The 13,501-nt window shown below is 45.9% G+C and overlaps 1 protein-coding gene across 1 annotated transcript in view; it reads left to right on the plus strand.

The window, feature by feature from the left end:
• Window positions 1-13,501, plus strand: part of CWC27 (CWC27 spliceosome associated cyclophilin) — a 275,764-nt gene that overhangs the window by 9,936 nt on the left and 252,327 nt on the right. The gene's annotated exons all lie outside the window — the stretch shown is intronic.

The following is a 13,501-nucleotide window of genomic DNA, read 5'->3' on the forward strand; positions in this document are numbered from 1 at the left end:
GCAATAGCCAACCAGCTTGGAGTGAAGAAATCAACAGTGGGAGCAATAATTAGAAAATGGAAGACATACAAGACCACTGATAATCTCCCTCGATCTGGGGCTCCACGCAAAATCCCACCCCGTGGGGTCAGAATGATCACAAGAACGGTGAGCAAAAATCCCAGAACCACGCGGGGGGACCTAGTGAATGAACTGCAGAGAGCTGGGACCAATGTAACAAGGCCTACCATAAGTAACACACTACGCCACCATGGACTCAGATCCTGCAGTACCAGACGTGTCCCACTGCTTAAGCCAGTACATGTCCGGGCCCGTCTGAAGTTTGCTAGAGAGCATTTGGATGATCCAGAGGAGTTTTGGGAGAATGTCCTATGGTCTGATGAAACCAAACTGGAACTGTTTGGTAGAAACACAACTTGTCGTGTTTGGAGGAAAAAGAATACTGAGTTGCATCCATCAAACACCATACCTACTGTAAAGCATGGTGGTGGAAACATCATGCTTTGGGGCTGTTTCTCTGCAAAGGGGCCAGGACGACTGATCCGGGTACATGAAAGAATGAATGGGGCCATGTATCGTGAGATTTTGAGTGCAAACCTCCTTCCATCAGCAAGGGCATTGAAGATGAAACGTGGCTGGGTCTTTCAACATGACAATGATCCAAAGCACACCGCCAGGGCAACGAAGGAGTGGCTTCGTAAGAAGCATTTCAAGGTCCTGGAGTGGCCTAGCCAGTCTCCAGATCTCAACCCTATAGAAAACCTTTGGAGGGAGTTGAAAGTCCGTGTTGCCAAGCGAAAAGCCAAAAACATCACTGCTGTAGAGGAGATCTGCATGGAGGAATGGGCCAACATACCAACAACAGTGTGTGGCAACCTTGTGAAGACTTACAGAAAACGTTTGACCTCTGTCATTGCCAACAAAGGATATATTACAAAGTATTGAGATGAAATTTTGGTTCTGACCAAATACTTATTTTCCACCATAATATGCAAATAAAATGTTAAAAAAACAGACAATGTGATTTTCTGGATTTTTTTTTCTCAGTTTGTCTCCCATAGTTGAGGTCTATCTATGATGTAAATTACAGACGCCTCTCATCTTTTTAAGTGGTGGAACTTGCACTATTGCTGACTGACTAAATACATTTTTGCCCCACTGTGTATATATATATATATATATATATATATATATATATATATATATATATATATATATATATATATATTTTGTTACCATTCACCATAAACCTGTTTTCTTCTCTTTATACTTCATCTTGAATTTCAGGGTTTTTTTCTGCTACGATGCGTCGGTTTCGCTGTTCTATAGAGAATGTGTTCACGTCTTTCCAACGGAAGTTTTCTGCTTTCGCATGTTTGCTTTTCCCTCCTCTTCTTCCAAGAGCCGGAACTTGTCTACTTGTTTATCTTTGTGCTGATATAGACGTATGATGTCTAGGTTTGTTTACAGGATGACTTGTAGTTTTTGAGGACTAAATATACTGAAATATTGGGTGGAAAATAGTCCATTTGCAGTGAAATAGCAAAAAGAAGTGCAATTCCAACACTGATTTGGGGTCTTGTTTTTATTTCAGTGGTAAAAAAATATTGGTTTGTGTCCCCATTTTCTGTGTCCCGTAACAATTTACCATAGTTTTTCAATTGATTGGACTGTGTGAGGGCTTGTGTTTTTTTTTTTTTTTTTTGGATGGCGAGCTGACAGCTTTATTGGCACCATTATGGGGTAGCTATGATGTTTTCATTGCGTCATATTACTTTTTTGCATGGAGTTGCAACTAATGAAAAATCTGAGGCCACACCTTTTGCTGCTCGGTTACCAGGTCCGTGCCGTACGCTGCTCGGTTTCCGGGGCCACACCATACACTGCTCGGTTGCCGGGGCTGCGCCGTACGCTGCTCAGCCGCCAGGGCCACGCTGTACGCTGCTCAGCTGCCGGGGCCGCGCTGTACGCTGCTCAGTTGCCGAGGCCGCACCATACACCACTGCTCGGTTACCGGGGCCGCGCCGTGCGCTGCTCGGTTGCCGGGGCCGCCCCATACACTGCTCGGTTGCCGGGGCCGCCCCATACACTGCTCGGTTGCCGGGGCCGCCCCATACACTGGTCGGTTGCCAGGGCCCCCCATACACTGCTCGGTTGCTGGGGCCTCACCATACACTGCTCGGTTGCCGGTGCCGCCCCATACACTGCTCGGTTGCTGGGGCCGCACCGTATGCTGCTCAGCTGCCGGGGCCTCACCATACACTGCTCGGTTGCTGGGGCCTCACCATACACTGCTCGGTTGCTGGGGCCTCACCATACACTGCTCGGTTGCCGGTGCCGCCCCATACACTGCTCGGTTGCTGGGGCCTCACCATACACTGCTCGGTTGCCGGTGCCGCCCCATACACTGCTCGGTTGCTGGGGCCGCACCGTATGCTGCTCAGCTGCCGGGGCCGCACCATACACTGCTCGGTTGCTGGGGCCTCACCATACACTGCTCGGTTGCTGGGGCCTCACCATACACTGCTCGGTTGCCGGTGCCGCCCCATACACTGCTCGGTTGCCGGGGCCGCACCATACACTGCTCGGTTGCCGGGGCCGCACCATACACTGCTCGGTTGCCGGGGCCGCACCATACACTGCTCGGTTGCCGGGGCCGCACCATACACTGCTCGGTTGCCGGGGCCGCACCATACACTGCTCGGTTGCCGGGGCCGCACCATACACTGCTCGGTTGCCGGGACCGCACCATACACTGCTCGGTTGCCGGGGCCGCACCATACACTGCTCGGTTGCCGGGGCCGCACCATACACTGCTCGGTTGCCGGGGCCGCGCCGTACGCTAGCAGCTGACGTTAGACTTGCAAGGACACCATAGGGCATTTTCACGTTAAGTACGGTATATTGTATTATATTTTCCTTCTGATATTGGAGAGCTTGCAGACATTCGGTTGATGTTACATGGTTCCTGAACTGGTCAATGGATTTTGAATAATTTTTGTTTTATATAAAAACCACAGGTTGTCTCCTGTATCGCAGCTTGTGTCCAAGGACTTTATCAAACATGACTGGCAATACCAAAAACTACCAGTCACATACGAGTGCCACTGATTCTAGGAATAAAAGCGCAACTGTATTTATACTCTTGGTTAACCCCTAACTGGATCTCGCTACATGGTCTGGTGCAGAGACACAGCGCCACGTCATATTACGTCACATAATGGACTCCGATGGTGCCCAGCAGACCCTTGTAGACGTATACAGGGCTGCCACTAGGAATTTCGGGACCCCATACTGGCAACATTTTCGGGCCCCCTTGAGACTCCACCCATGCCCCACCCCAGCTCCGCTTCCACCCTTCGAACCTTTCACAGTCCCAGCACCCACTCTTGGAAAAACTCAACTTCTTCACCACGTCCTCACCAATCAGATATTGAAGGGAACCTGTCACCCCGTTTTTTAAAGATTAGATAAAAATAGTGTGAAATAGGGGCAGAGCTGGGCTTTACATTAGTGCCTTTTTGGTGCCTTTATTCCCCCGTTAGGCTGCCGAAATACCTTTGTGAAGTGGCTGTTTTGTCCTGTCACTCAAGTTGGTCAGGTCGGATGGGCGTGGTCAAATTGCGGTTAAAGGTTCCCTTTAACCCCTTTCTGACATCGGACGTACTATCCCGTCCATGTGGGGTGGGCCCCTATGACCATGGACGGGATAGTACGTTCAGCGCGATCGGCGGCGCTCAAGGGGGGAGCGCCGCCGATCGCGGCCGGGTGTCAGCTGCCTATCGCAGCTGACATCCGGCACTATGTGCCAGGAGCGGTCACGGACCGCCCCCGGCACATTAACCCTCGGCACACCGCGATCAAAGATGATCGCGATGTGCCGGCGGTACAGGGAAGCTTCCCACAGGGAGGGGGCTCCCTGCGGGCTTCCCTGAGCCCCCCGCAGCAACGCGATGTGATCGCGTTGCTGCGAGGGTCTCACCTCCCTCCCTGCCTGCTCCAGCCCCGGATCCAAGATGGCCGCGGATCCGAGTCCTGCAGGGAGGGAGGTGGCTTCACAGAGCCTGCTTAGAGCAGGCACTGTGAAGGCTGCAGCGCTGCATGTCAGATCAGTGATCTGACAGAGTGCTGTGTACACTGTCAGATCACTGATCTGTGATGTCCCCCCCTGGGACAAAGTAAAAAAGTAAAAAAAAAAAAAAAATTTCAAATGTGTAAAAAAAAATAAAAAAAATATTCCAAAATAATGAAAAAAAAAAAAATATTATTCCCATAAATACATTTCTTTATCTAAAAAAAAAAAAACAATAAAAGTACATATATTTAGTATCGCCGCGTCCGTAACGGCCCGACCTATAAAACTGGCCCACTGGTTAACCCCTTCAGTAAACACCGTAAGAAAAAAAAAAAGAGGCAAAAAACAACGCTTTATTATCATACCGCCGAACAAAAAGTGGAATAACACGCGATCAAAAAGACAGATATAAATAACCATGGTACCGCTGAAAACGTCATCTTGTCCCGCAAAAAACAAGCCGCCATACAGCATCATCAGCAAAAAAATAAAAGTTATAGTCCTGAGAATAAAGCGATGCCAAAATAATTATTTTTTCTATAAAATAGTTTTTATCGTATAAAAGCGCCAAAACATAAAAAAATGATATAAATGAGGTGTCGCTGTAATTGTACTGACCCGAAGAATAAAACTTAAATAATAAAAATTTTACCAAACGCGGAACGGTATAAACGCCTCCCCCAAAAGAAATTCATGAATAGCTGGTTTTTGGTCATTCTGCCTCACAAAAATCGGAATAAAAAGCGATCAAAAAATGTCACGTGCCCGAAAATGTTACCAATAAAAACGTCAACTCGTCCCGCAAAAAACAAGACCTCACATGACTCTGTGGACCAAAATATGGAAAAATTATAGCTCTCAAAATGTGGTAACGCAAAAAATATTTTTTGCAATAAAAAGCGTCTTTCAGTGTGTGACGGCTGCCAATCATAAAAATCCGCTAAAAAACCCGCTATAAAAGTAAATCAAACCCCCCTTCATCACCCCCTTAGTTAGGGAAAAATTAAAAAAATGTATTTATTTCCATTTTCCCATTAGGGTTAGGGCTAGGGTTAGGGCTAGGGTTAGGGTTAGGGCTAGGGTTAGGGCTAGGGTTAGGGCTAGGGCTACAGTTTGGGTTGGGGCTAAAGTTACAGTTAGGGTTTAGATTACATTTACGGTTGGGAATAGGGTTGGGGTTAGGGTTAGGGGTGTGTCAGGGTTAGAGGTGTGGTTAGGGTTACTGTTGGGATTAGGGTTAGGGATGTGTTTGGATTAGGGTTTCAGTTATAATTGTGGGGTTTCCACTGTTTCGGCACATCAGGGGCTCTCCAAACGCGACATGGCGTCCGATCTCAATTCCAGCCAATTCTGCGTTGAAAAAGTAAAACAGTGCTTCTTCCCTTCCGAGCTCTCCCGTGTGCCCAAACAGGGGTTTACCCCAACATATGGGGTATCAGCGTACTCAGGACAAATAGGACAACAACTTTTGGGGTCCAATTTCTCCTGTTACCCTTGGGAAAATACAAAACTCGGGGCTAAAACATATATTTTGTGGGAAAAAAAAGATTTTTTATTTTCACGGCTCTGCGTTATAAACTGTAGTGAAACACTTGGGGGTTCAAAGTTCTCACAACACATCTAGATTAGTTCCCTGGGGGGTCTAGTTTCCAATATGGGGTCACTTGTGGGGGGTTTCTACTGTTTAGGTACATTAGGGGTTCTGCAAACGCAATGCGACACCTGCAGACCATTCCATCTAAGTCTGCATTCCAAATGGCGCTCCTTCCCTTCCGAGCTCTGTTGCGCTTAAACGGTGGTTTCCCCCAACATACGGGGTATCAGCGTACTCAGGACAAATTGGACAACAACTTTTGGGGTCAAATTTCTCCTCTTACCCTCGGGAAAATACAAAACTGGGGGCTAAAAAATAATTTTTGTGGGAAAAAATTTTTGTTTTATTTTTACGGCTCTCCATTATAAACTTCTGTGAAGCCCTTGGTGGGTCAAAGCGCTCAGCACACATCTAGATAAGTTCCTAAGGGGGTCTACTTTCCAAAATGGTGTCACTTGTGGGGGGTTTCTACTGTTTAGGTACATTAGGGGCTCTGCAAACGCAATGTGACACCTGCAGACCATTCCATCTAAGTCTGCATTCAAATGGCACTCCTTCACTTCTGAGCCCTCCCATGTGCCCAAACAGTGGTTCCCCCCACATATGGTGTATCATCGCACTCAGGACAAATTCGGCAACAAATTTTGGGGTCCAATTTCTCCTGTTACCCTCAGGAAAATACAAAACTGGGGGCTAAAAAAATAATTTTTGTGGGAAAAAAATGGATTTTTACGGCTCTGCATTATAAACTTCTGTGAAGCACTTGGTGGGTCACAGTGCTCACCACACCTCTAGATAAGTTCCTTAGGGGGTCTACTTTCCAAAATGGTGTCACTTGTGGGGGGTTTCAATGTTTAGGCACATCAGTGGCTCTTCAAACGAAACATGGCGTCCCATCTCAATTCCAGTCAATTTTGCATTGAAAAGTCAAATGGCACTCCTTCGCTTCCGAGCTCTGCCATGCGCCCAAACAGTGGTTTACCCCCACATGTGGGGTATTGGCATACTCAGGACAAATTGTACAACAATGTTTGGGGTCCATTTTGTCCTGTTACCCTTGGTAAAATAAAACAAATTGGAGCTGAATTAAATTTTTTGTGAAAAAAAGTTAAATGTTCATTTTTATTTAAACATTCAAAAAATTCCTGTGAAGCACCAGAAGGGTTAATAAACTTCTTGAATATGGTTTTGAGCACCTTGAGGGGTGTAGTTTTTAGAATGGTGTCACACTTGGGTATTTTCTATCATATAGACCCCTCAAAATGACTTCAAATGAGATGTGGTCCCTAAAATAAAATGGTGTTGTAGAAATGAGAAATTGCTGGTCAACTTTTAACCCTTATAACTCCCTAACAAAAAAAAATTTTGGTTCCAAAATTGTGCTGATGTAAAGTAGACATGTGGGAAATGTTACTTATTAAGTATTTTGTGTGACATATCTCTGTGATTTAATTGCATAAAAATTCAAAGTTGGAAAATTGCGAAATTTTCATAATTTTCGCCAAATTTCCGTTTTTTTCACAAATAAACGCAGGTACTATCAAAGAATTTTTACCATTGTCATGAAGTACAATATGTCACGAGAAAACAATGTCAGAATCACCAGGATCCATTGAAGCGTTCCAGAGTTATAACCTCATAAAGGGACAGTGGTCAGAATTGTAAAAATTGGCCCGGTCATTAACGTGCAAACCACCCTTGGGGGTAAAGGGGTTAACAGTTATCATCACACACCAGATCACATTCATAACCAGCAGCTTTTGTTCTGGCCAAAAGAATTTTTATGCCACCACCATGACAAGGTAGACTCTTTTGGCGGGGCCCTACTACACTCTAACCTATTAAATATAAATATATTTTTATGTATTTTTCTTTAAGGGAATGAGTCACATACATTTTTTTTAAATGACTATTATTAACACCTACAAGGGACAAATACTATCACACCATGACCAGATGACCTATTACCACCACATAGTGACTGAATACTACAATACTGGCCATTAATAAAAAACAAACAAAAAACAACACAATACTAAGTAACATTATACACAGGAGCTCTGTTTATAGTGTCATTGTATAGATCATGCTGTAATCACCAGTGAGCTTATACACAGGAGCTCTGTATATAGTCTAGTATACAGATAATACAGTGATCACCAGTGACATAATACACAGGAGCTCTGTATACAGTGTCAGTGTACAGATAATATAGTGATCACTGGTGACATTATACACAGGACCTCTGTATACAGCATCAGTGTACAGGTAATGCAGTGATCACCAGTGACATTATACAGAGGATCTGTGTATATATACACTTCTCAAAAAAATAAAGGGAACACTTAAACAACAGAATATAACTCCAAGTAAATCAAACTTCTGTGAAATCAAACTGTCCACTTAGGAAGCAACACTGTTTGACAATCAATTTCACATGCTGTTGTGCAAATGGAATAGACAACAGATGGAAATTATTGGCAATTATCAAGACTCACTCAATAAAGAAGTGGTTCTGCAGGTGGAGACCACAGACCACATCTCAGTGTCAATGCTTTCTGACTGATGTTTTGGTCACTTTTGAATGTTGGTTGCGCTTTCACACTCGTGGTAGCATGAGACTGACTATACAACCCACACAAGTGGCTCAGGTAGTGCAGCTCATCCAGGATGGTACATCAATGCGAGCTGTGAGAAGAAGGTTTGCTGTGTCTGTCAGCATACTGTCCAGAGGCAGGAGGCACTACCAGAAAACAGGCCAGTACACCAGGAGACATGGAGCGGGCCATCGGAGGGCAACAACCCAGCAGCAAGACCGCTACCTGTTATGATGAGGTAATTCAGTACCACAATGGACATAGAAGTCAGAGCACATACAGTGATCTGACAATAACCCAAAAACATAGAACGAGCTCTGAGACGTGGGAACTCTGCTGACCGCAATCCCTAATCCTCTCCAACCACACTAGAGGCAGCCGTGGATTGCGCCTAACGCTCCCTATGCAACTCGGCACAGCCTGAGAAACTAGCTAGCCTGAAGATAGAAAATAAGCCTACCTTGCCTCAGAGAAATACCCCAAAGGAAAAGGCAGCCCCCACATATAATGACTGTGAGTTAAGATGAAAAGACAAACGTAGAGATGAAATAGATTTAGCAAAGTGAGGCCCGACTTACTAAACAGAGCGAGGATAGGAAAGGTAACTTTGCGGTCAACACAAAACCCTACAAACAACCACGCAAGGGGGCAAAAAGACCCTCCGTACCGAACTAACGGCACGGAGGTACACCCTCTGCGTCCCAGAGCTTCCAGCAAGCAAGAAAAAACAAATAGACAAGCTGGACAGAAAAAAACAGCAAACAAAATAGCAAAGCGGAACTTAGCTATGCAGAGCAGCAGGCCACAGGAACGATCCAGGAGGAAACAGGTCCAATACTAGAACATTGACTGGAGGCCAGGATCAAAGCACTAGGTGGAGTTAAATAGAGCAGCACCTAACGACTTCACCACATCACCTGAGGAAGGAAACTCAGAAGCCGCAGTACCGCTCTCCACCAATGGAAGCTCACAGAGAGAATCAGCCGAATTACCACTTGTGACCACAGGAGGGAGCTCTGCCACAGAATTCACAACAGTACCCCCCCCTTGAGGAGGGGTCACCGAACCCTCACCAGAGCCCCCAGGACGACCAGGATGAGCCATATGAAAGGCACGAACAAGATCGGGAGCATGGACATCAGAGGCAACGACCCAGGAATTATCTTCCTGAGCATAACCCTTCCACTTAACCAGATACTGGGGTTTCCGTCTTGAAAGACGAGAATCCAAAATCTTCTCCACAATATACTCCAACTCCCCCTCCACCAAAATCGGGGCAGGAGGATCAACAGATGGAACCATAGGTGCCACGTATCTCCGCAACAATGACCTATGGAATACGTTATGTATGGAAAAAGAATCTGGAAGGGTCAGACGAAAAGACACAGGATTAAGAACCTCAGAAATCCTATACGGACCAATGAAACGAGGTTTAAACTTAGGAGAGGAAACCTTCATAGGAATATGACGAGAAGATAACCAAACCAAATCCCCAACACGAAGTCGGGGACCCACACAGCGTCTGCGATTAGCGAAACGTTGAGCCTTCTCCTGGGACAAGGTCAAATTGTCCACTACATGAGTCCAAATCTGCTGCAACCTGTCCACCACAGTATCCACACCAGGACAGTCCGAAGACTCAACCTGCCCTGAAGAGAAACGAGGATGGAACCCAGAGTTGCAGAAAAACGGCGAAACCAAGGTAGCCGAGCTGGCCCGATTATTAAGGGCGAACTCAGCCAAAGGCAAAAAGCACACCAGTCATCCTGATCAGCAGAAACAAAGCATCTCAGATATGTTTCCAAGGTCTGATTGGTTCGTTCGGTCTGGCCATTAGTCTGAGGATGGAAAGCCGAGGAAAAAGACAAGTCAATGCCCATCCTACCACAAAAGGCTCGCCAAAACCTCGAAACAAACTGGGAACCTCTGTCAGAAACCATATTCTCTGGAATGCCATGTAAACGAACCACATGCTGGAGGAACAATGGCACCAAATCAGAGGAGGAAGGTAATTTAGACAAGGGTACCAAATGGACCATCTTAGAGAAGCGATCACAGACCACCCAAATGACTGACATCTTTTGAGAGACAGGAAGATCTGAAATAAAATCCATAGAGATATGTGTCCAAGGCCTCTTCGGTACCGGCAAGGGCAAAAGCAACCCACTGGCACGAGAACAGCAGGGCTTAGCCCGAGCACAAATCCCACAGGACTGCACAAAAGAACGCACATCCTGCGACAGAGATGGCCACCAAAAGGATCTAGCCACCAACTCTCTGGTACCAAAGATTCCAGGATGACCAGCCAACACCAAACAATGAACCTCAGAGATAACTTTATTCAGGGACAAACAGTTTCTCCGCTGGGCAACGATCCGGTTTATTAGCCTGAAATTTTTGCAGCACCCGCCGCAAATCAGGGGAGATGGCAGACACAATTACTCCCTCTTTGAGGATATCCGCCAGCTCAGATAAACCCGGAGAGTCGGGCACAAAACTCCTAGACAGAGCATCCGCCTTCACATTTTTAGAGCCCGGAAGGTACGAAATCACAAAGTCAAAACGGGCAAAAAACAGCGACCAACGAGCCTGTCTAGGATTCAACCGCTTGGCAGACTCGAGATAAGTCAAGTTCTTATGATCAGTCAAGACCACCACGCGATGCTTAGCTCCTTCAAGCCAATGACGCCACTCCTCGAATGCCCACTTCATGGCCAGCAACTCTCGATTGCCCACATCATAATTTCGCTCAGCAGGCGAAAACTTCCTGGAAAAGAAGGCGCATGGTTTCATCACCGAGCAATCAGAACTTCTCTGCGACAAAACAGCCCCTGCTCCAATCTCAGAAGCATCAACCTCGACCTGGAATGGAAGCGAAACATCTGGTTGACACAACACAGGGGCAGAAGAAAAACGACGCTTCAACTCTTGAAAAGCTTCCACAGCAGCAGAAGACCAATTGACCACATCAGCACCCTTCTTGGTCAAATCGGTCAATGGTTTAGCAATACTAGAAAAATTGCAGATGAAGCGACGATAAAAATTAGCAAAGCCCAGGAACTTTTGCAGACTTTTCAGAGATGTCGGCTGAGTCCAATCATGGATGGCTCGGACCTTAACAGGGTCCATCTCGATAGTAGAAGGGGAAAAGATGAACCCCAAAAATGAAACCTTCTGAACACCAAAGAGACACTTTGATCCCTTCACAAACAAAGAATTAGCACGCAGGACCTGAAACACCGTTCTGACCTGCTTCACATGAGACTCCCAATCATCCGAGAAGATCAAAATGTCATCCAAGTACACAATCAGGAATTTATCCAGGTACTCTCGGAAGATGTCATGCATAAAGGACTGAAACACTGATGGAGTATTGGCAAGTCCGAATGGCATTACTAGATACTCAAAATGGCCCTCGGGCGTATTAAATGCAGTTTTCCATTCATCGCCTCGCTTAATACGCACAAGATTATACGCACCACGAAGATCTATCTTGGTGAACCAACTGGCCCCCTTAATCCGAGCAAACAAATCAGATAACAACGGCAAGGGGTACTGAAATTTAACCGTGATCTTATTTAGAAGGCGGTAATCTATACAAGGTCTCAGCGAACCATCCTTCTTGGCTACAAAAAAGAACCCCGCTCCCAATGGCGACGATGATGGGCGAATATGCCCCTTCTCCAAGGACTCCTTCACATAACTCCGCATAGCGGCGTGCTCAGGCACAGACAAATTAAACAGTCGACCTTTTGGGAATTTACTTCCAGGAATCAAATCGATAGCGCAATCACAATCCCTATGCGGAGGCAGGGCGTCGGACTTGGGCTCATCAAATACATCCCGGTAATCAGACAAGAACTCTGGAACCTCAGAAGGGGTGGATGACGAAATAGTCAGAAATGGGACATCACCATGTACCCCCTTACAACCCCAGCTGGACACAGACATGGATTTCCAATCTAATACTGGATTATGGACTTGTAGCCATGGCAACCCCAACACGACCACATCATGCAGATTATGCAACATCAGAAAGCGAATAACCTCCTGATGTGCAGGAGCCATGCACATGGTCAGCTGGGTCCAGTACTGAGGCTTATTCTTGGCCAAAGGCGTAGCATCAATTCCTCTCAATGGAATAGGACACTGCAAGGGCTCCAAGAAAAACCCACAACGCCTAGCATACTCCAAATCCATCAAATTCAGGGCAGCGCCTGAATCCACAAATGCCATGACAGAATAAGATGACAAAGAGCAGATCAAGGTAACGGACAAAAGAAATTTTGACTGTACCGTACCAATGGTGGCAGACCTAGCGAACCGCTTAGTGCGCTTAGGACAATCAGAGATAGCATGAGTGGAATCACCACAGTAGAAACACAGCCCATTCAGACGTCTGTGTTCTTGCCGTTCAACTCTGGTCAAAGTCCTATCGCACTGCATAGGCTCAGGTTTAAGCTCAGGTAATACCGCCAAATGGTGCACAGATTTACGCTCACGCAAGCGTCGACCGATCTGAATAGCCAAAGACATAGACTCATTCAAACCAGCAGGCATAGGAAATCCCACCATGACATCTTTAAGGGCTTCAGAGAGACCCTTTCTGAAAATAGCTGCGAGCGCACCTTCATTCCATTGAGTGAGTACGGACCACTTTCTAAATTTCTGACAATATACCTCAATCTCATCCTGAGCCTGACACAGAGCCAGCAAATTCTTCTCTGCCTGATCCACTGAATTAGGTTCATCGTACAGCAATCCGAGAGCCAGGAAAAACGCATCGATATTACTTAATGCAGGATCTCCTGGCGCAAGAGAAAATGCCTAGTCCTGAGGGTCGCCACGTAAAAAAGAAATAATGATCAAAACTTGTTGAACTGGGTCACCAGAGGAGCGAGGTTTCAAGGCCAGAAATAGTTTACAATTATTTTTGAAACTTAGAAATTTAGTTCTATCTCCAAAAAACAAATCAGGAATAGGAATTCTTGGTTCTAACATAGATTTCTGATCAATAGTGTCTTGAATCTTTTGTACTCTTGCCGAGAGCTGATCCACACATGAAGACAGACTCTTAATGTCCATCGCTACACCTATGTACTGAACCACCCAAATGTCTCGGGGAAAAAAAAAGGCAAAACACAGTGCAGAGAAAAAAAAATGGTCTCCGAACTTCTTTTTTCCCTCTATTGAGAATCATTAGTACTTTTGGCCTCCAGTACTGTTATGATGAGG

Source organism: Ranitomeya imitator, chromosome 1, assembly GCF_032444005.1.
Source record: "Ranitomeya imitator isolate aRanImi1 chromosome 1, aRanImi1.pri, whole genome shotgun sequence".
Taxonomy (NCBI): domain Eukaryota; kingdom Metazoa; phylum Chordata; class Amphibia; order Anura; family Dendrobatidae; genus Ranitomeya; species Ranitomeya imitator.